Source organism: Mauremys reevesii, unplaced genomic scaffold (genome assembly GCF_016161935.1).
Source record: "Mauremys reevesii isolate NIE-2019 unplaced genomic scaffold, ASM1616193v1 Contig13, whole genome shotgun sequence".
NCBI classification, from domain to species: Eukaryota; Metazoa; Chordata; order Testudines; family Geoemydidae; genus Mauremys; species Mauremys reevesii.
Window position 1 is genome coordinate 664,668 of NW_024100749.1, and position 23,482 is coordinate 688,149.

A 23,482-nucleotide genomic window follows, 5' to 3' on the forward strand; every position below is an offset into this window, starting at 1 on the left:
CCACCCCAGTGACACTGCTGTTTCCAGCCTATTGAATGTCATAGGAAAATGCTCTGTGCAGGGAAAGGAGCAGAGAGCTCCCAGGGGGAGGTGGGTCTCACCATGGATAAAACATCAGTGGTATGTACAGTATCTGCGTAGAGCTGGGCGCGTCTCCACCCTGCAACCAAACACAGACAGAGGGGTGAGAACGCCCTGAACACCAACACACTGAGCAGGAGACAATGTCACACAGGGTGATACTGGGGGGAAAGGAACTTACTGAGCTCAGCCTGGAGTTTGTCTGAAAATAAAACAGATAAATGAGTCAATAGCACATTATCTTGCAGAAGGGAAGCAAGTCAAAAAGACCTTAATACAGGGAAATTACAATCCTTAGACTCAGCCTGGAGGCTACCTCAACAGCCAGACACCTGAACCCCTGAGAAACAAAAGAATCAGCAAGAGGACAAATACTGTAACTCCACATGGCCATGGGCAAGGGGTTGTTAGAGCCAAAACAGGGATCCTTCAGCAAATGGAAAATATTAACCCTGTGAAGCCAAGAAAAAGGAGCACACCGTATATCAGGTGAAGTGCATGATGGGAATTAGGAGGCTAAAATGGAATTAGAAGAGTGACCAGGCAGAGATATAAACCAAATACCAGGGAATTATTTCAGTCCATCAGAATCAGAAAGCCTGTGAGAGAAATGAAGGATGCCTTGGATCAGCAGGGGAAAGGAAGCAATTGAGGACGGTAAGGACAATACTGAGAGACAATATCTGATTTCTTTGCATCAGTTTTCAGCAGGGTGTTGGGGCTGCTCTGTTCATGAAATAAAGATAATGGATTGGGGTGTGAAGAGGAGAGATTGGAACAAACTGGTAAGTTAAAGAAACAGCAGCCACCAAGACCAGATGGCAAATGCCCGAGAGTTCTGAAATGACCTAAGAGTGATATGGCTGAGCTGCTAACAGTAATCTACCTCTCATTCAAATCAGTTACTCTTCTGGAGAATCAGAGGGCTGGGAATGTTGTAGCCAGTTTTAACAATTTGATAGAGGTAATCCTGAGAATTACAGCCCGGTGAGCTTTATGCAGGGCCTGGTAAACAATAACTAACAGAGAACTGTGCGGTCATGCTATGCTAAGTTCTAACCAGCCTAGCTTCTGCAAAGGAAAATGGGGTCTCCCTAAATCTATCAGAATTCTCTGAGCATGTCAATTAAACAGTGGACAAAGGAGAACCCACTGACACGGTTTATGTGTTTGCGGTATAAGTGTAGCTTGGCTGGTCCCAGGGTATTAGAGAGACAAGGTAGATAAGCTAAAAGTTCCTGTGGAATTTCACAAGCCTTTGACAAAGTTCCTTACAAAAGGTTATAAGAAAATTGAGTCATCATGGTATGAGAAGTAAGATTGTCATGGATCAGAGATTGGGGCCTCTGTCACAGACAGGATCTCAGACTAGTCAGACTCTGGTCTGATTTGCTTTGGTGACTCCTGTGTTCTCAAAAGCTTCTGTTTTGGAGTCTGATTCAGGAAAACACTGTGCATGTGCTGAACAGGGATGAATTCACTCATGGGCTTATAAAATCATGGAATCATAGGACTGGAAGGGACCTCGAGAGGTCATCAAGTCCAGCCCCCTGCACTCATGGCAAGACCAGCACCGTCTAGACCATCCCTGACAGGTGTTTATCTAACCTGCTCTTAAAAATCGCCAATGATGGAGATTCCACAACCTCCCTGGGCAATTTATTCCAGTGCTTAACCACCCTTACAGTTAGGAAGCTTTTCCTAATGTCCAACCTAAACCTCTGACCTTGTAACTGACAAGGGGGCATCGTCATTGAATGGGAGAGCTGTTAACGAGGAGGCACAGGGGTTGGCTGTAGCCCCCTCACTATTCAACTTTGTAATTAACAATCTGGAAGTAAATATAAAATCACTGCTGATAAATTCTGTGGCTAACACAGCTGGCGGGGAGTGGTGGTAAATAATGCTAGTGACAGGGCAGTTGCACAGAGCAGCCCGTATGGTTTGGTAAACTGGGATTAGTAAAACAAATGCATTTTAATACAGCCAGCAGCAAGGCCCTATAGCTAGGAAGGAAGACTGGTGGCCACAGTTCCCTATGCTCTAGGGGTGGCCTGGAAAGAAGGGACTATGAAAAGGATTTAAGTCCTAGAGGATAAACAGCTGAACCTGAACTCCCATTCCTAATGTGATCCTTGGATGGATGTAGAAACAGGGGAGCAGCCTTGGCTTCTTTGTGTATGTAATTAAATCACCTATTCATTTCTGTAAGTAACTTGTTTGGGGGCTTTTCCCAGGCCATGGCTTCTGCTTTATTGTTGTTTGTTTGTTTGTTTTTTAATTTCCCACGTGATTGGCTCCTGGTTGTGCAATCTGCTTTAAAAAAAAAAAAGGTTGAAAAGGCTGCTTCCTTCCTCTGCTCAGGAGAGTGAAACTAACCTGCAGGGGCTGGTAGTGGGGGAGCAGCAGGGGTGAGCAGGGCAGAGCCTGGGAGGGGAGGACAAGGAGTGGAGGCAGTGAAGGGGATGGCAATGGGTGTGAGGCATCCAGGGTGGTGAGGAGGAGGAGTTGGGTGGCAACGATCAGAACAGAACTGCAGGGCAAGACTAGAGTCAGGATGGCCAGATGCTCTCTCCAGGCACCAACCTTGGCTCTGGTTCATTTCATCAGGCCCCACCAACTTGAATACATCTAACTTACTTACATATTCTGTAAGCTGTTCCTTCCCTATTTTGGGTGGAGCTCCTTTCCCGTTGCTGCTAATATTAATTGTGTTGAGTATCTGGTCACAATTAAACTTTTTAGTGAAGACTGAAGTAAAATAGGCATTAAACACCCCAGTGTCCGTGACCGGGACTTGGGCAACCAGGCCTAGGGGTCAGAACAGGGGTCAGTAACCAGAACTAGGAGCCAACACTGGAGCCAGAGCTGATGTCAGGAACCTGAGTCAAGGTCAGAACTGGGTTAGCTGGAATGAAGCAAATCAGGGGCAAGGCTAGAACAGGGCAGGTGCTATCCCAGCAGCACCTGATGCTTTGCAGAACCTTTAAGTGCATCTGCTGCTGGGCTTAAGAGCTGCTCTGCTGACTCTCCCAACCAATCAGGTGCTGTAGCCAGTCAAGCAGTCTCACTACTCCCAGCTGTTGTCCCCAGGGCACCGGCCCCTCTGCTCTCCAGGGACTCTGGGGCTCCACTGCTGGCTCCAGGCCCACCAGGACTCCGCTCCCCAGGGGTTCAGCCCCCAGCCGCTGGCCCCCTGCTCCTCTGGCTGCTGCCAGATCCAGTCTTCCCTGGTCCCACAACACTCCTGGCCCCAGCCTGTCAGTTTTTCCCCCTTGAGTGTTCCAGCCCCGGAGCACCCACTGGGTCACCGACTATGCCAGACCAGGGGTGTTGCCGGATTAGGGAGGTCCAGATTAGGGAGGTTCAACCTGTAGCATCAATTATTATTTTCTATGATTATTTATTATTACAACCATACACTGAGCAGCGCAATGACAGCCATGCACACAGAGTTATCCAAGATGCGCCGAGGAAAATAGGAGTAACCAAAACACTGCTTTAAAAAGGAGTTAAAAATAAATAACTAAAATAGAGTGAAGCTGCATTTACAGTGGCTTCTAGGAAACAGAGTAACTGTCAGGCCCTGGGAACAGCAGGTCAGAGCCACATCAAGTGACAATGAATTATTTTATGTAACAAAGACATATGGGGCAATGGGCTTTAACACCACAGCCCTGGGGAAGGGGTGCTGAGATGGGCCAACAAGGAACACCAGCCTCTCTGCCACATGGCCTATTTTGGCAACCACTGCAGATGGCTCACCCCACTGTGGTAACTTTTATCCCCTTTGCCTATTCATTTCTTAAATGTGCTTGTTTGGAGGCTTTTCCGGGCTGTGGCTTCTTCCTTTTTTTTTTTTTTTTTTGGGTGGACTATCCTGCCGGAGCGCGTGATTGGCTCCCTGTTGCACAAGCTGCTAAAAGAAGCTTTAAAAGGCTGCTTGTTGTTGATTTTTTCCTTTCACTTTCGGGTTGCCTGCGGGTGTGGTTGGTTGGGCTGCTGGCCGCCTGCAAAGGGCAGAGAGAACAGACACCCACCCAACTGCGATGACCTCTCCAGTTACAGCAGGGGACATAAAAGATGACGCTATTTGCTCCATCTGCCTGGGGTATCTGACAGAGCCGGTGACTATCGCGTGTGTGCACAACTTCTGCCAAGCCTGCCTCACCCAGTACTGTGCGGAAAAGGGAAGAGGGACACCTCCGACCTGTCCCCAGTGCAGAGCCCAGTTCCAGAAAGGGGAGTTCAAAGCCAACACCCAGCTGAGCAACATCGTACAAAAGCTCAAACAACTGGGGTCAAAACCAGGACAAGGGCAAAAGGAGGATCTGTGTGAGAGACACGAGGAACGTCTCAAACTCTTCTGTGAGGAGGATGGAGAAACCATTTGCTGGGTGTGTGAGAAATCCCGGGCTCACCGCACTCACACTGTGGTTCCTGTGGAGGAGGCTGCCCAGGAGTACCAGGTAGGAAATGCTGTTGACTTTGCTTAATTAAATCCCTTAAGGACACCAGGTTTATCCCCCATCAATCCAAGGACAATCTTTCACACCTGGCTGCCTAAGGTTAGGCCCCTAAACGAAAGGGGCCTGGTTTTCAGGGGGGTGAGCACTGGGGGTTGTGGGTAACGGGAAAAGATTCAGACATTTTTGCCCCAACACTGCAAGTGTCAATCCCCGATAGAGAGAACAGGGCTGATGGCTCTTTGTGCACCTGCAACCTGTCTGCCAGGTGGAGTGGGCAGCAAGAAGGGCTGGGTTCAATATACAACACAGAACCAGCTCGAGCCCCCACCCAGTGACCTGGGCAAACCACACCCCACCCCGCGCGCCTCTGAGAGGCCAAACTTCCTCTCTCTAAAGCACAGAGCCTGAGTGTGGAAAACACAGGTGCTGGCTTCCTCGTTTCCCCAGGGGTGCTCACGCCCTGCTCTGCACAGGCCCTGCCCCCACTCCATCCCTTCCCCCAAGACCACACTCCCACCCCACCTCTTCCTGCCCTGTTCTGCCCCCTCACCCGAGCGTGCTCTGCCCTCTCTCCCAATGCCTCCAGCTCTATACGTTCAGTCTCTTCAGGTTCCACCCTGCTCTTAGTGATTGTCAGCTCTTAGGCTTTGTCTACACTACAAAGTTTTGCTGGCAAAAGTGATGCCACTTTAATTAAAGCCGCTGTTGCATGTGCACACTAGCTCCTTGTGCAGGCAGAGCACATTCACACTAGCAGCTCTTACATCCACACAGAGAGCAGCACGGTTAGTAGCGATCCCGCTCTGAAAACTGGCCGCCAGGGTGCTTTGCAGAGGTGAAAGTGGGCCGGTGCGGGCTGGAGCAGTGCTCTGGCAAGAGCCGGCCGCCAGCCCAGCCCGCACACAGCTGACGTTTGCTCCCCTGTTGGCGGCCCTGCCGGTAGGTCCCAGCAGCACGGCCGCACTAGCGAGGTTAAAGCGCTGCCATGGCAGCACTGCTGGACCCTACCAGCAGGGCCACCGACAGGGGGGAGCAAAAGGGGCTGCTGCCCTGGGCCCCAGCTTTGGGGGGCCCTGTGGGGCCCAGGGTAGCCTGAGGGATTAGCAGGGGGCCTGGCGCCAGCCAGCAGCAGGGGTTGGGTGCGCACCCGCACTCACTGAAGCCGGTGGGAAGCAGAGCGACCCGGCCCCAGCCATGTTGCTTGGGGGGGGCGGGGCGGAAGGAATGCAAACCACCCCTCTCCCTGCACTCACCAGTGGTGGGAAGCGGAGCCCCCTTGGCCCTTCTGCCGCAAGGCCCCACCCCTTCCAGGAGGCCAGAGCCACCCACCCTGTTAAGGACGCCGGGCCTGGTGCAGGAAGCACTGGTACGTCGCGGCGTCTACTTTCACTGACAGGGCTCAGAAACAGCCAGGAAGTACTGGCTCAGGTGCCTGGGGATGATCATTTAAATATCAGCATTGTTAACAATTTCATTCACCTTGTGAGAGCGGAGAGGGAGAGTTACAACCCAGCACCACGTACTGCTAGTGATTCCTCCTTCCGGTGCCACAGGCGGGTGATGTTTGGGAGATGCCACCTCTTATTTCCCCCCCCAGTAAAGAATGTCCAGGCCCAGAGAGCCCAAGGATATATTCTAGCCCCATGAGGGGAGACCAGCCCCAGCAGCCATTTGGAGCCAATCAGCAACTCCATCCCGTTTTGAACAATGCACCATCTCCTGTGAACAGACCATGGTGTCTCCTTTTGGTGACTCACATGGGCGGAGCTTATTTTGTGGGTGGATCTTCAGAGAATCCAGCCACCTTTGTCCCTCTGTCCTCTCCCCCAGTCTGATCCCTGCTCACTAATGAAGCTAAAGCAACAAAGAATCCTGTGGCACCTTATAGACTAACAGACGTTTTGCAGCATGAGCTTTAGTGGGTGAATACCCACTTCTTGCATCCGAAGAAGTGGGTATTCACCCACGTAAGCTCATGCTGCAATACGTCTGTTAGTCTATAAGGTGCCACAGGATTCTTTGTTGCTTTTACAGATCCAGACTAACACGGCTACCCCTCTGATACTTGACACTAATGAAGCTGTTTTGCTGGATGCAAAGGCTGCTTTTCCGCCTCCTGTCTCTCACTAGTTCCTGCTGGCTCCCTCCCTCACTGCTTCCCTGCAGCAGCACCGCAGGGGTGTCACCGAATAGCTCCCCAGGAGCTCTCAGCAGCAGCTGCAGCAGCAGCCTGGACCTTGGGCAGAGAGGGGGAGAGAACTTGAGGGCCCAGAGAAAAGAGAAGGAGTGAAATGGGGAGATTCTGCAAGGAGCTCAGGAGGGGACTCTCGGGTGCTCCCCTGAGTGCAGTACAGAGTCATGCTGACAGAGCAGGAGCACGTTGCTGTGCCGGGTGAAGGAATCACACAATGTCAAAGGGGAAGAGAGTCCTGGGTTATTACAGCTCTGGAGCAGTTGTAATTATGGGTGACACATTCCCCCAGACCGAGTGTGTTCCTGTTCCTCACTGACCTCCAGCCACATCACAGCTTCATCCTGTACAGTTAATGGGACAGTGCTGGTGTGAGGCTCCCAGCTGCTGCCTGGGGGAGGCCACATGGGAGCCTGGCAGACAGATGAGAGCACCGTGTGGATCTTGTTCCTGGCCTGGGCCTGGGGCACAGTGCAGTGATGCATTGTCCTAAGCTGCTTGCTCTCACCGGCAGGAGGGATCATTCAGAACCTTCCCAGCTATTTCCCCTCTGGCCTGCGCTCAGTGATGTGAAACTTTAGCTAAAAACACAGGCCTTGAGAAGTCCTGAGTGTCTGTATGATGCAGAGCATCCCCGCTCTGAGACTGGCGTCTCTGCTCCCACGCTGCCTTTGGGGCCCGCAGAGCTGAGTCTGCTGCCTCCTTCCAGGGTATTTTACTGCTTGTGTATGAAAGGACGATATCTATGGTACACGGGCACCAATGATGCTGCCAAGAATGACCTTGAGTGGATCACTACAGACTACGTGGCTCTGGGAAGAAGGATAACGGAGTTTGAGGCGCAAGTGTTGTTCTCATCTATCCTCCCTGTGCAAGGAAAAGGCCTGGGTAGAGGCCGTCGAATTGTGAAAGTCAATGAATGGCTACGAAGGTGGTGTCGGAGAGAAGGCTTTGGATTCTTTGACCATGGGATGGTGTTCCAAGAAGGAGGAGTGCTAGGCAGAGATGGGCTCCGCCTAACGAAGAGAGGGAAGAGCATCTTCGCAAGCAGGCTGGCTAACCTAGTGAGGAGGCTTTAAACTAGGTTCATCGGGGGGAAGGAGACCAAAGCCCTGAGGTAAGTGGGGAAGTGAGATACCAGGAGGAAGAACGAGCAGAAGAGCACAAGATGGGAGGACTCCTGCCTCCATACTGAGAAAGCAGGATGATTAGCTAGTTCTCTTAAGTGCCTATACACAAATGCAAGAAGCCTGGGAAACAAGCAGGGAGAACTGGAAGTCCTGGCACAGTCAAGGAATTATGATGTGATTGGAATAACAGAGACTTGGTGGGATAACTCACATGAGTACAGTGATGGATGGATATAAACTATTCAGGAAGGACAGGCAGGGCAGAAAAGGTGGGGGAGTTGCATTGTATGTAAGTATCAGAGGGGTAGCCGTGTTAGTCTGGTTCTGTAAAAGCAGCAAAGAATCCTGTGGCACCTTATAGACTAACAGATGTTTTTGCAGCATGACCTTTCGTGGGTGAATACCCACTTCTTCGGATGCAAGTAGTGGAAATTTCCAGAGGCAGGTAAATATAAGCAAGCAAGAAGGAAGCTAGAGATAACAAGGTTAGATCAATCAGGGAGGATGAGGCCCTGTTCTAGCAGTTGAGGTGTGAAAACCAAGGGAGGAGAAACTGGTTCTGTAATTGGCAAGCCATTCACAGTCTTTGTTTAGTCCTGAGCTGATGGTGTCAAATTTGCAGATGAACTGGAGCTCAGCAGTTTCTCTTTGAAGTCTGGTTCTAAAGTTTTTTTGCTGCAGGATGGCCACCTTAAGATCTGCTATTGTGTGGCCAGGGAGGTTGAAGTGTTCTCCTACAGGTTTTAGTATATTGCCATTCCTAATGTCTGATTTGTGTCCATTTATCCTTTTCCTTAGAGACTGTCCAGTTTGGCCGATGTACATAGCGGAGGGGCATTGCTGGCATAAACTCAGGACTAAACAAAGACTGTGAATGGCTTGCCAATTACAGAACCAGTTTCTCCTCCCTTGGTTTTCACACCTCAACTGCTAGAACAGGGCCTCATCCTCCCTGATTGATCTAACCTCGTTATCTCTAGCTTGCTTCTTGCTTGCTTATATTTACCTGCCCCTGGAAATTTCCACTACTTGCATCCGAAGAAGTGGGTATTCACCCACGAAAGCTCATGCTGCAAAAACGTCTGTTAGTCTATAAGGTGCCATTGTATGTAAGAGAGCAGTGTGACTGCTCAGAGCTCCAGTATGAAACTGCAGAAAAACCTGAGAGTCTCTGGACTAAGTTTAGAAGTGTGAGGTGTTGTTGTGATGGGAGTCTGCTATAGACCACCAGACCAGAGGGATGAGGTGGACAAGGCTTTCTTCTGGCAACTAACAGAAGTTACTAGATCACAGGCCCTGGTTCTCAGGGGGGACTTCAGTCACTCTAGTATCTGCTGGGAGAGCAATACAACAGTGCATAGACAATCCAGGAAGTTTTTGGCAAATAAATGTAGAGGACAATTTCCTGGTGCAAGTGCTGGAGGAACCAACTAGGGGCAGAGCTCTTCTAGACCTGCTGCTCACAAACCGAGAAGAATTAGTAGGGGAAGCAAAAGTGGATGGGAACCTGGGAGGCAGTGACCATGAGATGGTTGAGTTCAGGATCCTGACACAAGGAAGACAGGAGAGCAGCAGAATATGGACCCTGCATTTCAGAAAAGTAGACTTTGACTCCCTCAGGAAACTAATGGGCAGGATCCCCTGGGAGAATAACATGAGGGGAAAAGGAGTCCAGGAGAGCTGGCTGTATTTTAAAGCATCCTTATTGAGGTTGCCAGAACAAACCATCCTGATGTGTAGAAACAGGGGCGGCTCCAGGCCCCAGCACGCCAAGTGCATGCTTGGGGCGGCATGCTGCGGGAGGCGCTCTGCCGGCCACTGGGGGGGCGGCAGGCAGGCAGCCTTCAGCAGCATGCCTGCGAAGGGTCCTCTGGCCCCGCGGCTCTGGTGGACCTCCTGCAGGCGTGCCTGTGGAGGGTCCGCTGGTCCTGCGGCTCCACCGAAGCCACGGCACCAGTGGACCCTCCGCAGGCACGCCTGCGGGAGGTCCACCAGAGCCGCGGGGCCAGAGGACCCTCCGCAGGCACGCCTGCGGGAGGTCCACTGGAGCCACGGAGCCGGCGACCGGCAGAGCACCCCCCGCGGCATGACGCCGTGCTTGGGGCAGCTAAATGTCTAGAACCGCCCCTGTGTAGAAAGAATAGTAAATGTGGCAGGCAACCAGCTTGGCTTAACAGTGAAATCCTTGCTGATCTTAAACACAAAAAAGAAGCTTGCAAAAAGTGGAAATTTGGACAAATGACCAGGGAGGAGTATAAAAATATTACTCAGGCAAGCAGGAGTGAAATCAGGAAGACCAAATCACACTTGCAGTTGCAGCTAGCAAGGGATGTTGAGTAACAGGAAGGGTTTCTACAGGTATGTTAGCAACAAGAAGAAAGTCAGGGAAAGTGTAAACCCCTTACTGAATGGGGGAGGCAACCTAGTGACAGAGATGTGGAAAAAGCTAATGTACTCAATGCTTTTTTTGCCTCTGTCTTCATGAACAAGGTCAGCTCCCAGACTGCTGAAGTGGGCAGCACAGTATCGGGAGGAGGTGACCAGCCCTCTGTGGAGAAAGAAGTGGTTCAGGACTATTTAGAAAAGCTGGATGAGCACAAGTCCATGGAGCCAGATACACTGCATCTGAGGGTGGTAAAGGTGTTGGCTGATGTGATTGCAGAGCCATTGGCCATTATCTTTGAAAACTCATAGTGATCGAGGAGGTCCTGGATGGCTGGAAAAAGGCTAATGTAGTGCCCATCTTTAAAAAAGGGAAGGAGGAGGATCCGGGGAACTACAGGCCAGTCAGCCTCACCTCTATCCCTGGAAAAATCATGGAGCAGGTCCTCAAGGAATCAATTCTGAAGCACTTAGAAGAGAGGAAAGTGATCAGGAACAGTCAGCATGGATTCACCAAGGGCAAGTCATGCCTGACAAACCTAATTGCCTTCTATGAGGAGATAACTGGCTCTGTGGATGAGGGGAAAGCAGTGGATGTCTTATTCCTTGAGTTTAGCAAAGCTTTTGATACGGTCTCCCACAGTATTCTTGCCAGCAAGTTAAAGAAGTATGGGCTGGATGAATGGACTGTAAGGTGGATAGAAAGCTGGCTAGATTGTCGGGCTCAATGGGTAGTGATCAATGGCTCCATGTCTAGTTGGCAGCCGGTATCAAGCGGAGTGCACCAAGGGTCGGTCCTGGGGCTGGTTTTGTTCAGTATCTTCATTAATGATCTAGAGGATGGCGTGCATTGCACCCTCCGCAATATTGCAGATGACACTAAACTGGGAGGAGTGGCAGATATGCTGGAGGGTAGGGATAGGAAACAGAGGGACCTGACAAATTAGAGGATTGGGCCAAAAGAAACTTGATGAGGTTCAACAAGGACAAGTGCAGAGTCCTGCATTTAGGATGGAAGAATCCCATGCTCTGCCACAGACTAGAGACCAAGTGGCTAAGCAGCAGTTCTGCAGAAAAGGACCTAAGGGTTACGGTGGATGAGAAGCTGGATATGAGTCAACAGTGTTGCCAAGAAGGCTAACGACATTTTGGGCTGTATAAGTAGGAGCATTGCCAGCAGATCGAGGGATGTGATCATTACCCTCTATTCGATATTGGTGAGGCCTCATCCAGTTTTGGGACCCACACTACAAGAAGGATGTGGAAAAATTGGAAAGAGTCCAGCAGAGGGCAACAAAAATGATTAGAGGGCTGGAGCACATGACTTATGAGGAGAGGCTGAGGGTACTGGGATTATTTAGTCTGCAGAAGAGAAGAATGGGGGGATTTGATAGCTGCTTTCAGTTACCTGAAAGGGGGTTCCAAAGAGGATGGATCTAGACTGTTCTCAGTGGTACCAGATGACAGAACAAGGAGTAATGGTCTCAGGTTGCACTGGGGGAGGTTTAGGTTGGATATTAGGAAAAAAAATTCACTAGGAGGGTGGTGAAACACTGGAATGGGTTACCTAGGAAGGTGGTGGAATCTCCTTCCCTAGAGGTTTTTAAGGTCAGGCTTGACAAAGCCCTGTCTGGGATGATTTAGTTGGGGATTGGTCCTGCTTTGAGCAGGGGGTTGGACTAGATGACCTCCTGAGGTCCCTTCCAATCCTATGATTCTATGATACTCTCCACCCATCAGACAGGCAGACTAATGGCTGTTCACTGCATGCAATGTCCCTGCAGGAGAAACTCCAGGGAGCCCTGGGTCCTCTGAGGAAGGAGCTGGAGGAAGCCCTGGTGCTGACGTCTAAAGAGAAGGAGAAAACCACAGAGTGGCAGGTGGGTATCCGGGTTTCTCTCTCCCTGAGTCCTTCCCCCTGCAATGCTCCCAGGGATGAAGGAGCTGTGAAGCTCCAGGACAAGGGTATGAACCTGCTCTGGTTGCTTGCCCCATGGCAGAGGCTTGGTGCCAGCAGGATCAGGCTGTGTCTCTGGTGGGGGTCTCAGCACAGCAGCTTCTGTACGTGGCAGAGGAGGGGCAGTTCCTGGCCCTAGTGAGGTGGTGCAAACTCACCCCAGTGCTCTCTGATAGGGGCAAATTCTCAATAGCGGGTGCAGTGTTTTCAAAATCACATGGACCCTGTTTCCCTCCTGCAGGTGGGGCTGGTGTAGAAGCTGCTGCAGCCAGTGGGATTCAGGGGCCTCCATGAAATAGCTCCACAGTGTGTCTGCAGCCTGGAGGACACAGGGATTGTTCCTTCTCCATCCTCCCACATCTCCTCCCCCACAGTCCCCGCAGTGCATCTGCCCAGTGCCTGGGCTGGACACTAGAGCTGGGAGCTGGGGGGAGGATTTACTCCATGGGTGAGGTTCAAAATCACTCAGCGGGCTGGGCTGGGGCCGGGCTGGGAGCTGAGCTCCTTTGAACATCAAACCCAGTTGTGGGTGCTGAGCTCTTTGCAAAGTCTGCCCCAAGGGTGCATCTAAATGGCACCAACAAGTAGCTGCGGGCTAGTCACTGAGTCATTACCCAGGAGGCTGGGTGGGCTTGTACAGCCCCTGCTGCTGTGGCTTCACTGCTACCAGCACCCGAGCAAGCTGGAGTGTGTCGTCACCTGCTGCCTTTACTCCTCCATTGCATTGTGGACACCCCTGAGTCAGCAGAGCCAGGGGCGGGTCAGTGTAAAGCCAGGCAGAGCTTGGCCACTTCACAGCCTCTGCTGCCATCATGTGGCCACCTCATCCCAGTCACCTGCTACTGTTACTGTGACCTTACCTGTGCTTGTCTGTAGCCAGGTGATGAACCCATGGGACACAATGTCTGTGCCAGTTCACCTGCCTTTCACAGTGAAATCCCCACAGAGAGTGTGGGGTGTGTGAGGAAGACACTGGCTGGTCACTGGACACATAGGCATGGGGTGCTCAGGCAGGCTGGGTGAGGCTAAAGCCAGCTCTGACAATACCCTGGGTTCCCAACACCCATGTGTGCCCCACTCCCTTGTGTCCATCCCATGCCACCTGCAAGAACATACTGCGGCTTTACAAAGCACCCTAGACAACCCTGCTACCAAATTGGCCTTATTAATATTGAACTTAAACAAACCCCTTGTGGTATGTTTCTCAAAGAAGTAAATATCCTTACAAACCTGATAGTGATTTAACATTCCCTGCTTCATGGACAGAGGCCCAGTCTGTGTAACTCAACATCTGGCTCATGTTTTCGCTGTGCCTTTCCTATTTTTCTATCTCCAGAGGACAGTGAAGAATAGGAGAGAGATGATGGCAGATGAATTTAACAAACTGCACACACTGCTGAGAGAGGAGGAGCAGCTGCTTCTGCAGAGCCTGGAGGAGGAGGAGAGGGAGATTCTGCAGAGATTACAGAAAAATGTAACCAAACTCTCCCAGCAAAGCTCCTCTCTGCAGCAGCTGATCACAGAGATCGAGGAGAAGTGTCAACAACCAGTTATCGAGCTGCTAAAGGTGAGATGGCATCAAAATTCTCCACCCATCCAGAATTAGAACTCAGATCCCTGGGTCTGGATTCCAACAATTAGAGTAAATGTGTTCTGTGGTTTACTGACAAACAGAACATCCGGCTAAGGCCTCCATCAGTTCCAAAATATCCCAGTTCATGTTAGAGGGGTATTCTCCTCATGGAGACTCAATGAGGCCATGGGAGATTAAATGGATGATACAAGAATGATACTGAGCTGAACCCATCCCTGCTCTGACTCCAGAACATTGCACCCAACACAGGCGATAAACACAGATACTGATGGGTTGGGTCCCTAGAAGGGAGAATCCTTTAGCTAAATTCCTGTCTCACCTACATAAATGAAACAAGTGTTAATGCAAAATGGTGTACGAGATTTTACCACAAAACAGTGAAGCCTGGGAGGGTTTATCTATTTTCTATATGAAAGTTTTATGCACATTGTGTTAATAAAACATTTTTTCTCTTTTTCCTTTCAGGATGTGAAAAGCACATTGAGCAGGTGTGTTTCCTATTGTCATTGCTTGGCTATTCTTGGTGGTGGTTCTGGGATGCTGTGTGTACAGAGCAGCTGAGTGATGATGGGACGTTTTCTTCATAGGAGTGAGAATGTGAAACTCCAGGAACCAGAAGCTGTTTCTACTGACCTGAAGAACGTGTATAAAATTTCCCTTGACATGAGGGAAGCGCTGCAGAGATTTGGAGGTGAGTGGATTCTACTGGGACATTCAGCTGTGTTGTGCCTGGGGAACTGGACAGAGCCTGGGACCCCAGGACACACATGGGCCCAGCTGACAGGCTTGGAGCTGTGATAGCTGGAGGCTGATGCACTCAGTGCTGGGCAGTTTGCCTGCTACTTACAGCCACCTGCTGTTACTTGACCAGGTGTCTGACCAGGCCCCGGCCCCATCACTCTGACATCCTGACCCCTCCATGGCTGAGTTACTGGGTGTCACTGAGCCAGGTGCTGTGAGGCCTGGACTGGGCCCATCGTGCTGGGAGCTGCACAGACGGGTAACGGATGACGTGTCTGTGCCTCTCTCCTGGGACATGTGAGGGCTGCGTTGTGTGGGCACCGCTCAGCACAGCCCCAGCCCCCATTAGCCAAGGCTGGCCGAGCTTTCTGAGCTGGAGGAGGGGCCAGTCTGGCTGCTGTGGTCTGACCTGGGCCGTGTGTTACTGGGTAACAAGCTGAATCCTACGGGCCCCTCGTCTGCTCTGAGCACAGCCCAGTGTGAGGTTGGGTCAGTGGTTTGCTGCTCAGTGAGTGAGACTCACTCACAAGAGTGTGACCCTGTCACAACGGCTGAGCGTGAGCTGCCCCCATCCAAACCCCTCCCACAACCCCAGTGCAGAGACCGGGGGGCAAAGGCAGAAACCTGACAGCGAGGAGGGACAGAGAAGAAACTAAGGCAGAGGAGAGGAGGGAGGGAAGGTTCAGTGAGCTCGGTCTGTGGTAGTTGAACCGGCCCATTCCTCCTACCCCCCCCCCCCCCCGCTCCTCTCCTCCCACCCCACCCCACCCCAGCAGGGATCAGTCGAAGGGGCCAAGCTGGGTGTGTCTGTCCCGGCTGATGGAGGCTGCACAGTCTGTGCCGGCTGCAGGGCCAGGATCTCAGGGCTCCGGGGAGCAGGAACCCCAGGCTGTGGGGGAAGCAGCTTCCTGTCTGTGACTGTCTGGAGCCAGCACATTCCCTGCTCCCCTCCCCGCTCGCTGCTCCCAGCCCAGCACAGTCTGTGCCCACTGGGCCCTGAACTCGGCTGGGCTCTGGGCCATTCCACACCCCTGGCCCCGATCCTGTCGGGATCCTGAGCCAGTCAGCTTAGTGCCTCGTTCTAGGGGATCACCAGCCCCTGGGGAGCCTCCTGTCAGCCCCCCAGAAGCCCCTTCCTGGGCAGGGTCCCAGGCCCTGAGTCACTCGCTGGCTGCTCCAGGCTGGCCAGGCCCAGGGTCTCCAGCAGGGCCGTTGGTGCTGGCACCGCGCTCGCTGCCAGGGCTCCCAGCCCCTGACCCAGCCCGGCCTGTTGTCCCAGCGCTGACCCCTCCCCTGCGGGTGGGGACGCTGCTGCTCTCAATGGCTGAGCCCCTCTCTCTGCCGCTGCCTCTGCTGCTGCGCTCGCAGGCTCAGCACGTGCCAGGGTCAATGCGGCGCTGCTGGGGCTGCTCCTTCCCTCGGCACCTGGGTTCTCTGTGTCTGGGGCAAATGGCGGGTGGGTGGGCAGGGACCTGCTCAGAGACACACGCCCTGAGCTGCACCCAGAGGGCAGAGACCAGCCAGGGCTGAGCAGCAAAGTGCCACCCTGCTGAGATTAACCCTTTCCTTTCCCCCTCCCCAGCAGCCCTGGCCACTCAGTGCCACTCGACTGCCTGTGCTCTGACCCCAGGGACCCGGGTTCGGCAGCTCAGGGGAGTCTCTGGGTAAATGTGTGGGGCAGAGTAACCAGGGCTTCCTGCGCTTCAGGGTCCCTGTGTGCAATGGGGAAGGCCCCGCACTGTCATGCAGACCTTAGGGGCCGGGCAGTGAGTGTTGTTATTGATACCATCCGCAGCCATTTCAGGGTATCTTGGCAAGTTTCTTGCCTCAGTTTACCCTCTTCAGCACTCCTTAAATTACGCCCCACAGTCCAAAATATCTGAGAGAAAAGTCCCCTCCTGGGGTCCATTCTGAGTCCAAGTAAACCCCGAAATATAATCTTTTCCCTCACTCTGCTCCAGCCTCCAGCTCTCACTGCAGCTCCTCACTGTCCTCAAGTCAGGAGCCCTCAGTCCTTCCCAGACCTGGGTTTGGATTAGTTTCCATCATGGAATCAGACGACTCCAGCCCTCCCTCCTGGAGCTGGGTCATTTCAGACTGTGCCTTTATTCTCTGCATCCACTTTCTCCAGCCAGGGGCAGCTCTCCAGGGTTCTGTCCTGCTCCAGCTGCTGCTGTCATTGTCATCTCTGGCAGCTCCTCCCCCTTAGGGGAGCTCCTCTGCCTAGGACAGTGGTCCCCAAACTTTTTTGGTCATGTCCTTCCTTACCTGGTTTGCGCCCCAACCGTGAGAGCTGCTGTCAAGAGCTGGGCCAGGAACGGGGCTCCAGTTGGGGCCAGAAGCTGGGGGCCGTGGCTGGGAGTGGACCCGCGGTTGGGGCTGGGAGCTGGGGGCTTCAGCCCGGGGCAGAACCATGTTTGGGGCTGGGGCTGCAGCTGGGTTCTCAGCCTGGAGCAGGGCCGGGAGTCGGTGGCTGAAGTTCGGGCCGGAGATGCAGCTGGGGCTGAGGGTGGGGCCGGAGTGGAGCTGGGGGCAGAGCAGGGCTGGGTGACGTTCCCTTCCTGCCACCCATGGGAGCTGGTCCACGCCCTGTCAGGCCCCCCAAATGTTCCTACACATCCTCTAGGGGGGCACGACTCACAGTTTTGGGAGCACTGCTCTAGGAGCCCCTTCCAGGCTCCTTGCTCTGGTGAGCTCTCCTGGGAGCTCCTCTCCTCAGCAGCTTCCTGTCCCTGGGATCCCTTCAGCTGAGCCCTGGTTACCCTTTATCAGCCTCATTAGCTGTTTCGCTGCCAAGTAGCCACCTAGGGATTTAATTACTTCCAGGTTGGTCTGGGTTGTCTCATTCTCCCTTACAGGAGCCTGTCACAGGTAGTCTGGTCCCTGACTCCCTTAAAAGGACCAGCCCTCTTGATACCTTTCCTCCGACCCCCAGAGCCAACCTGTATTCAAAGGGAGGCTTGACTATGGCTGACACTTGGTTATGTTCTGATAGAAAAGTTTCAAACTCCAGGGAAGTAAATTGGTGGCCACTTCCAGGAGCTGCACGGACCTAGGCAGGCAGGGAGCCTGCTTTAGTCCCAGGCCCCCGCTGCGCCACTGACCAGACTTTTAATGTCCCAGTCCGTGGTGCCAACCGGAGCCGCCAGTGTCCCTTTTCGACCAGGCATTCCAATAAAAAACCAGATGCCTGGCAACCCTATGGACAGGTGCCAGCCCTAGGTCCTGTCCATATGGCCCAGTAACACCCTGCTGAGCCAGGTACAGGCAGCCACATGCCAGCCCAGGCCCCTGGCAGGGATGCTGAGCTGCCAGCTGCCATGGTCACTAACAGTGTTAACTCTGTCACCTGCCACTCACCAGGCTTAGAGCCCCCAGGGCCCTGGGCCCAGCCCCAGGAACTGCTGTAACCTAGAACCAGAGCAATGCAGGGCTGGAAGGGACCTCGAGAGATCACCTAGTCCAGCCCCCCACGCTAGGTCAGGGACTAGACTATCCCGGGCAGGGATTTGTCCAACCTGTTCTTACAAACCTCCAGTGACGGGGATCCCACAACCTCCCCTGGAGCCGGGTCCAGAGCTTCACGGCCCTGAGAATTAGCAAGTGTTTCCTCATCTCCAGCCTCAACCTCCCTTGCTGCAGATTGTGCCCATTGCTCCTTGGACAGGCCCTCGCCCTGCCCGCTGGGGCACTGGCTGTGTCACCAAGCCTGAGCATCGCTGTTATTGCACTGAATGGCTGGCGGTGCTGGGCTGGCTCAGAGTCCAGTTCCCAGTGGACAGGAGCTCACATTGTAACTCACTTTAACGGCAGCCTCACCAGCCACCTCCGCAGGGAGGCCAAGGCCTGAAGGGGCCGCAGGGACGATTCCTCCCCAGGGAGAGGCTCCAGCAGCTGTCAGGGCTGAGCCATGTTGGCAGGACAGTGGGGGGCTCACACGGCCTCTGTTTCCTTATACCCTCGATACACAGAGCTCCAGCACCCGGGGTGTAAATCCCAATTCATATCCCCAGCACCGAAGTCACTGATAGTGCCCCAAGGATCCTCTCCTAATGGGGATTGGGGGGGGTGAGTAAGGGGCACTGGAAGAGGGGGGCCAGGGGCTATGGCCCCATCACTTTTACCAATGGGAGGGCTGTTCCCTCCCACTTTTTACCAGCTGTAAGGGTGAGCGACGATGAGGGAGGGGCCGAGAGGAGAGACCAGGGGGACAAGGTGTTGCGGGGAAGAGGTGGTGTGAAGGCAGGGGCTCAGGAAGAAGGGGCAGTGTGAAAGTGAAGGTTCAGGGGTGCGGGGACAGGAGCTCGGGGAGAAGGGCTGGCACGAGTGGTTGACCCCTCTACTTTGAGGGAGCTTCCATCACTCCTGGGGCGAGCACCATCCCGGATCCTGATCCACGGGCACATCTGTGTGTTTGCCGGGTGCGCAGAGCTCTCTGTGTGGAGACACTTTCACGCTCACCCAGGAACCTGTGCTGGGAGGCCCCACTGCCCAGGAGGCCGAGGGCTCTCACTCCCCTGCCCTGGGGGTGAAGGGAGGGGCCCTGGAGCTGCTGTTCCCCATCCCAGGAAGGGGGTGAAGGGGATGTGGACACAGACAATGTCCCCTCTTGCACTTTGAGGGGCAGACCTGGCTCCACCCTGGGCTTCAGAGCCTGAGCTCCAGCCAGAACCTGAAAATCTGTACGGCTATTTTTAATTCCAAAGAGGGAGCCCCGCAGACCTGAATCTGTCCACTCTGTTCCGAAACTCGCTGCTGCAGGCTGTGTAGAAGAACCCAAAGTGTCTCCAGAGTCTGGGTGTGAAAGTCCCCAGCAGGTCTGACCCAGGGCTGGTTAATGGGAGCGAGGGGGGTGGCTGGCACAGTTGTTAGATGGAGACATCTGAGCTCCTGGGGCTCTGAGACAGTCTCTGTGATTGTTATCCGCCCTGGGAGATGCCCAGGTGCAGCTGCAGAGGGTCTGTGCCGCTAGCAGCGTCCATGGGACAAATGGCTCTGGGCAGAGAGTTCAGGCTGGAGCCAAGTCTCCATTTTCAGCCTGATTTGTGGGGGTGAGATCAGGGCCCAGGGGGCATTTGTCTGCAAAGGGCAAATTAAACAGCAGCTCTGGAGTGTTTCATAGCTGATGTCCTGAGCCTGGCCTGCCTGTAACTGCGTTTCTGGGGATGTTGACAGTCTCTCATTGCAGGTCACTGGGATTGGGGCTCCTAAGTTGCTCAGACAGGTTTGCAGTGGAGCTGGGTGAAATGTTTTGGACAAATAGTTTATTTGCTGCAAAATTATATTTCGGGTCAAGAGAAACTATTCGTGAATCCATGTCGGGTTTGGTGACTAGTTTCAATTAAGAGGAAAAGGTGCCGCCGCTTCCCTTGTAGCCTTTAGCCCAGTGGCTGGGCCCTCAGCTGGGAGCCCCAGGTTCAATCCCCCCGTGTGATGCCATGAGAGCTTGAACCGCTGGGCTTCAGGTGTCTGATGACGTCCCCCTGTGTCTGAACACTGCCATGGGCACTGGGCCAGAGCGTGGGGGTGAGAACGACTCTGCAGCCCAGTGGGTCGGGCCCCCACCTGGGAGCCCAGAGTCCAGCTCCCCTGCTCCAGTGACCCTGTAATTATTGATCCATAATCCCAGTGAGGGGAGGGGTTACGGCCCCTGGCACAGCAGTGTCTCACCATGTCTGCCGGGGTTTCCTTGCACTGATGTAGCTGCACCAGTGCAAACCCCTAGTGCAGACGCGCTGTGCAGGTGTGAACTGGAAGTGGTCCCTGGTGCAGCTTCTCCCAGATGGAGGGGGCAGTAAGTGGGGAAATGCCCCCTCCCCTCCCCACTGCCCTGGCCTCATTAGCAACAGCCCATTAATCTGCATTTATACCCCACTCCGAATCTTCCACTGTAATGCCCCCCAAGTGAGCCCAATCCAGGCAACTGCCCCCGTGGGGGTGGTGCTCAGCCCGGCAAGGGGAGAGCCTGGCTGTGGGGTTTCCCTGGCTGGAAGGTGGGGCCTGTGGGGCCTGCCAGCTTGGAGAGTCCCAGCTGCTCCCCCTGGGGTAGGGCTGCACCCCCAGTGTGTGTGGGGACAGCACCGACCTGCTCTGAGCAAGAAACCAACCACACATGGCCCGAAAGCAACAGAGATTCCCTGGGGCCTGCCTCTCCCTCCCCCCTCTCTGGCTCCTGCCCCTCCCTTACCCTTCCCTCACCCCTGTGAGGGACCCTGGACCCTGCGTCTATTCTGACCTCTCACCAACATCCCTCCCTCTCTTCTCACTCCCTTTCTGCTCCCCTGTGCCCTGCCCCTCTACTCCCACTTTGCTCCCTGGCACATGCCCCTGCCCTCCACGCATCTCTGCCCCGCTGGAACAGCCCATCCCTTCTCCCCCTGCCCTCCTGGCATCTGCCCCTCTCCCCCAAACATCCTCTGCACCCTGGAGCCCACCCATCACTTCACACCCCCGCTATGTCCTGGCATCCACCTCTCCCCTTCCCCTCCTCTGTGCCATGTCTCCCACCCCTCCCCTCACCCTCCTCTGCTGTCCTGGCTTTCGCTCTTCTTACTCCCCTCGGCCCTCCTGACTCCGGCCCCGGTCCCCACCCTCTCCGACCCCTGGCACCCGCCCCTTCCCTCGTCCCCCTGTGCCCACCCCTCCTCTAACCCCACTCTGATCCCCTGGCACCTGCCTCTCCCCAATTCCCTGTCCTAACGCCTCCCTCTACCCACCTGCCCTGCCTCTCACCCCTCTCTGCCCCCTGGTGCTTCTCCCTCCCCGCCTCTGCCCTCCCTGTGCCAGCCCTTCTGCTCAACCCTCTCACGCCCCTGGCACCTGCCCTTTCCCTTCCCCTGCACCCTTCTGCTGCCTGCCCCTTCCTTCCTCCTACCCCCCAACACCTGACCCTCCCCTTGTCCCCTTCCTTCCTGGTGCTCAGCCCCTCACCACCCTCTGCCCCACTGACCCTGCTCTCCTCTCGCCCCTCTGCCACCATCACCCATGCCACCTTCTCCTTATTTCTCACCCCTGCCCCTCCCCCTCTGGCTCCGTGACACCTGCACCCCTCACCACCCCTCCAGTCCCCTGGTGCCAGCTCCTCCTCTGCCCCAAGTCCCAGCTCTGCCCTGGCCCCATCTGCCTCCCTGGTGCCTGCTGTTTCCTTTGCCCCCTCTGCCTGCCTGGTGCAAGTCCCTTCCCTCGCCCCCCTCTTGGGACCCCTGGTCTCAGCCCTTCCCCTCACCTCAGCACTGCCTTACCCCTCCCCTCCCCCTCTCCTAACCTCTGGGCCCCACCCTCCCTTCATCCTCCCTCTGCCCCCCTGGTGCCCACATCTCCCTGCACACACCTCTGCCCCTAGGGCCTGCCCTTCTCCACACCCCTCTCTCTGCCCCCTTCTGCTCACCTGCTCCCACACCCCCATTCTGCCCCTTTGGCACCAGTGCCTGTTCATTCGCTCCCCATGGTTCCACCTCCCCACTCCTCCTCATCTCACCCCTGGCAGCTCACCGCCCCTTGATTTCCCCTGCCCCATTGGAGCTCCCCATTCCCTCACACCCTCTGCCCCTGGTGCCTGCCCCTTCCCTTGCTTCCCTGGGGTCCATCCCCTTCTTTTCCCATGGAGCCCACCCCTCCCCACTGCCCTGCAGCCCCCTGGAACCTGCCCTTCCCTTCACACCCCTGTCCTGGTGGCCCTCCCTTCCCTTATCACCCCATAGCCCTTGTGCCTGCCCCCATGTCCCTCCCTCCCCCTCTGCTCCTGTCACCTCCCCTCCCCTTTCCTCTCCCAGCATCAGCCTCTCCTCCCCGCCTCCCTGACACCTTCCCACCCTCCCCGATACTCCTGCCCTTCCCCCTCATTGTCTCCTCACAGGCAGAGGGGCCCTGACTCCCCTCAGGCCACAACCCCTCCCCCCAGTGATTAACGGGGACGCAGGTTAATTTCCCTTTGATCCCAGTGACCAGCCCCTGCCCCCAGCCCTGACTCTGTGACTCTCTCCCCAGTGGACGTGACTCTGGATCCACACACGGCTCATCCCTGGCTCGTCCTATCTGAGCATCGGAAACGTGTGAGACACGGAGACAAACGCCAGGATCTGCCCAACAACCCTGAGAGATTTGATCCTTGTGTCTGTGTCCTGGGCACTGAGGGTTTCGCGGGCGGGAGGCGTTACTGGGAGGTGGAGGTGGGAGACAAGACGAGATGGGAACTGGGGTTTGTACGGAATCTGTGAGCAGGAATGGGCAGGTCACATACACACCTGGGAATGGATACTGGGTCGTGTGGCTGAGGGATGGGGGATACAAGGCCCTCACCTCCCCACTGACCCCCCTCCCCTTGAGCGTCAGGCCCAGCCGGGTGGGGATTTTCCTGGACTATGAGGCGGGCGAGGTCTCGTTTTACAATGTGACTGACAGGTCCCATCTCTTCACTTTCACTGGCACCTTCTCCGGGAAACTCCGCCCTTTCTTCTGTCCCTGTCTCAACGCTGGGGGTACAAACGCGGCTCCCCTGATAATCTGCCCGGTCCCAGCTCAGGCCGGAGGGAATCTCTGTCCCTGACAGTGACCCCGCGGCACAGACTGGCCCCTCCCAGCCCTGCTGCTCTTCCCACCCCCAGTGGTGGGGGCCAGTTACTGCAGCATCTGGACTTTCTGTGCTGACCGGACGCTGACAGTTTCCCTTTTCAGCTGGAGGTTCAAGTCGTAAACCGGACAGCTGGGAACGCCCAGGCCCCACCTTCCCGTCCCTGCCCCAGGGGTAGCAGATGGTGGGGATGGGGTCATTCACTCCGGTCAGAATTTTCTACCCCTGTGAAATCTCAATGTAAAATATGAAAGAATAAAAATTATTCTAATTTAGAAAATATTATTGCAACAAGGTGTAAATACAAGAATATTTTAATTTTCATTTCAACAGTATCTCAAAAACAAGCATCTAACCATATTTTTAGA

The 23,482-nt window shown here is 54.5% G+C and overlaps 1 pseudogene; it reads left to right on the forward strand.

Annotated features, from left to right (window-relative positions):
• The first annotated feature begins 4,059 nt into the window (after positions 1-4,059).
• On the forward strand, positions 4,060-23,166 carry LOC120392962 (annotated as a pseudogene).
• Positions 23,167-23,482: the final 316 nt, after the last annotated feature.